The 3918-nt window shown below is 46.1% G+C and overlaps 1 protein-coding gene across 3 annotated transcripts in view; it reads right to left on the bottom strand.

Moving 5' to 3' along the window:
• PKNOX2 (PBX/knotted 1 homeobox 2) overlaps window positions 1–3918 on the bottom strand; it is a 315083-nt gene that overhangs the window by 254620 nt on the left and 56545 nt on the right. For all 3 annotated transcript variants that reach the window (XM_034666040.1, XM_034666041.1, XM_019804614.2), the window contains one exon: window positions 2124–2259. The gene's annotated coding sequence lies outside the window, so the exon portion shown is untranslated. The remainder of the gene's footprint in view (window positions 1–2123; window positions 2260–3918) is intronic.

Here is a 3918-nt window from a genome sequence, read left to right as displayed (position 1 = left end):
AAACCCCCGCCATCCCCCCACCCCCACGCCACGTCCTCTCAGCACACCACCGAGGCCGACTGGCACGACCTCCTGGGCTCGGGGGATGGCGAGGAAGGGAAATTTTGCGTGCACCCCGAGAGAACTCCCCCGAAATCATGAAACTTAAAGCTGGCGAGGAATTCTTCCCTCCATCACTCCTCCCCCCCAACCCCCACCCCATTCCTGCCTGATGGCCTCATTTTTATGATTGCATTTGAATAATTCTCATTACCCTGGCCCCAGAAAAGGTGCTCAGATGACACTCTGGTTAGTTATTCCTATTCTCAAGAGCTTTTTCTGCTGTGGGCTTCCTGGGGCGTTTGGCTCACCGAGGGGGAGACTGTAATGGGGTGGGGCAGAGGGAGAGATAAAAGGGTGCAGAGGCTTTGTCAGTAAATCACCTCTTTGCAAATGCCTGGCAAGCCTATTCTAAGCCACTGCTATTTTCATTCTAAAAAGTCCCAGAGTTCTGGGGGTCGGGTGGTGTAATATAAAGGGAGCGACCAGCTGGGCCGTTTCAGCCTGGGCCTGCTAGGGTGGCTTCCTTCTACTTCAGGGAGGAAATTCACACTGGCGCCCTCTAAGAAGAGCAGTGAAGCTTGCGTGGTCATACACGTGCTTTCTTTCATTCCAAAAAGATTACAGTCCTACTAAGTGCCAGGTGTAGGCACCCAGCCACCTACAGATGCAGGCTTGCCTGCTTCCACAGCTTAGCACATGGCCCTCTGCATAAAGGGAAAAGAGAACCCCTTCCCCCTTGACATTTGCTCCTTGCTCCCCATAGAGGAGCCGGTTCAGCCACAGTCAGACAGCGATTGATCCTCTGACCCCAGAGCAGGCAGGGGGCCTGGACAAAGCCTAGACAAAGACACCGATGTAAGCAAGGAAAGCAGAAAGTGAAACTCAAGCAGGCCAGGTTTTCAGTAAAGAATCTGACCTAAGAAGTTGAAGGCTGCCCCTTCACTCTTTGCAGGCCTCTGGGTCACTCCTCATCCACCTCCATCCTGGGCAAGGATGAGAGCTATTAGCATTCCATGGCTCAGAAGAGGCAGTTGAGACCTTTCCTGCATCATATCCCAGATACACTAAATGATGTTTGTCCAGATCTCCCCAGTCCCCCCCAAATTCAACCTCCAAAGTTGCTTGCGGAAGAAAGTCTTCACTGAGAGCCCCCTTTATAGATGGAGTTGAATCCTCTCACCTTCACGTGGAACCTCCAAAGACTTCACTAGGTGGATTTATGTCACCCCAGCCTCTGATCTGTGGTCAGAGACTCTTGCTGACAGCATAATCGCTATTATATATTATACATTGTATAATAATATAATAATAATGAATGCACTTGCCCTTTTTATGTAGTACAGAAGCGGCCAGATTCTCCAACCCAGAGGCTGGAGGTCAGGCTGCCATAAACTCTCCGAGGGAAGCCCTCTTCAGATACAGGAGGGGGAGGGGGGATCCATTTGCTCCCGGCCAGGACCCCTGGAGGGAAGGTTTTCTGTCTTTCTCGGGGCTCCTAGTGAGTTGCAGTAGCCTGCAGAGTCAGAGGGGAGAAACAGGCTGAATGTAAATACTTAACCCTATCAGAGAGGTGTCAGTGAGCCATAAATAGTACGGCAGGCAACAGCCATGCATCACGGATTCACACTTGTCACACCCCTCATTTTCTGAAATCTAGTTCTGTGCCCAACTCTTTCTTGATACAGGAGATCCATTGCCATGAGCTGTTAATTTTTGGAGTCTTTTAAAATACCGTGATTCCTACTATTACTCTTTTGATGCCTTAAACTGCACGTTGTAATTTAAAATAAATGTATCTTGCTTTAACTACATTTGTAATTTGCAAAAGCTTAAAAAATGATTACCTAAATGTAACCATCATTCCCATAATCATTCAAAGCAAATATTTGTCCTGCAACAACTGGAAGCTCAGCTGTGTGCCCAAGCTGAGGATAAAGAGCAGAAGCAAAGAAGTTCAAGTTACAGTTCCTGTCCTCAAGGAGCTTTCATTATAGCTCAAGAAGGCAAAGCACCACTACATAAAACACTGAACAATAATAATACAGGAATCTAACAGACGACAAAAGCTAGTAAATACTTACTGAACACATGAATCAACGTGTCAAATTCCAGGAGTTCCATATCTCTACTTGCTGACAGAGCACAGAAGGGACAGAGTGGGAATCAAGTCCGTAGAATTCACTTCGCATTCTCAACAGTCTGTCCCCCATCATGCTTCTGAGGATGAAAAAGAGGATGGAGAGGGGCCCACATGTCATGTAAGTCACCAACACGTCAACATTGTGACCAAACAGGAGTTCCTCCCAATCCCAGTCATCACTCTTAAATGTTGGTGTTCCTACAGCTTGGTTCTGGGCCCTTTCTCGCTCTGTCTGCACGTGATTTGTCTTTAGGATAAGCAATTCACACCAGCCCAGATTGTCCCCTCTGAGCTGTGGACATGTACAATCAATGGCCTGAGTCCTATCATTATCAGCCTGTGAATAACATTTAAACTTGTCTGTATTAGTCTGCTCTGGGCACCATAACAAAGTACCACAGGGCAGGTAGCCTGAACAACAGACATTTATTTTCTCACTGTTCTGGAGACTGCTAGTCCAAGATCAAGGTGCCAGGAGGATTGGTTCCTGGTGAGACCTCTCTTCCTGGCTTGCCATGGCACCTTCTTGCTGTGTCCTTACATGGCCTTTCCTCTGTGTGTACCAGAGGGAGAGAGTGATTTCTGATGTCTTTCTCTTCTTATAAGTGTACCATTCCTACTGGATTAGGTACCCCCTCTTATTACTTCATTTAACTTTCATTACCTCTTTAAAGTCCCTATCTCCAAATACAGTCACATTGGGAGTTAGAGCTTCAACATGTGAATCTGGGGGGGGTGGGGGAACAATTCAGTTCCACACACCAGTTCCCTCTATTCCCAACTTAATTATTTTTGGTGAATCTTGATTGTGAGTTCTTTGAGGATGGGAACAATACCTATTTCATCTTAGATTCCTTAGAACCTTGATATAGTGCTTAGTCCTGAAAACATTAAAGAAATACTTGTTGAACTGAATTGAATGGAACTTATTTCTTCATCATTGCCCTAGTCCAGTTGAGGGACTTATCACCAGTCACCTGGAATGTGAATATGTTGATGATTCCCTAATTGGGTCTAATGCCACCAATCTCCCCAATATTTCCTATATACTACCACCAGACCGTTCTTCCTAAAACAAAGGTTGGATCACACCTTGGTATCTCCTCAAGAAACCACCACCCATAAGACTTAACCTACAAAAGGGGCGCCTGGGTGGCTCAGTTGGTTAAGCGTCTGTCTTTGGCTGAAGTCATGATCTCAGGGTCTTGAGATTGAGTCCCGCATCCATCAGGCTCCCTGCTCAGTGGGGAGCTTGCTTCTCCCAACCCTCTGCCTTTCCCCCTGCTTGTGCTTTCTCTCTCTCTCTCTGTCAAATAAATAAATAAAATCTTTAGGAAAAAAAAGATTTAGCCTAAAATGTTTATTGGGCCCTATAATAAAAAGAAGGGACTTGAATGCCATATTCCTTAGCATGGCATTGAAGTTCCACCTCCTCATCTGGCCCTGATCTACCTTTCAGGCTAATCTCCTGTATCCCTGCCTACACCTGCCATCACCACCGTCAGTGGTTCCCAGTGTTAGCCTACGGACTTCTTGCATAAGAACCTTTGTGGAACTTCTTTATAGTTCCGGGTTCCTGGTTCCAATCCTGAAGAAAGTTGTTTTGGATACGGGCCTAGGAATCTGTTTTAAAAGCTGCTGCATGAAGAGAATGAGAAGACAAGCTGCAGAATGGGAAGAAATATTTACAAAAGACACATCTGATAAAGGCCTGTTATCAAAAAATAAAAAATAGG

This window comes from Ailuropoda melanoleuca, chromosome 8 (assembly GCF_002007445.2).
Source record: "Ailuropoda melanoleuca isolate Jingjing chromosome 8, ASM200744v2, whole genome shotgun sequence".
In the NCBI taxonomy this organism is placed as follows: Eukaryota; Metazoa; Chordata; class Mammalia; order Carnivora; family Ursidae; genus Ailuropoda; species Ailuropoda melanoleuca.
This window is presented reverse-complemented; position numbering and strand designations above follow the sequence as displayed.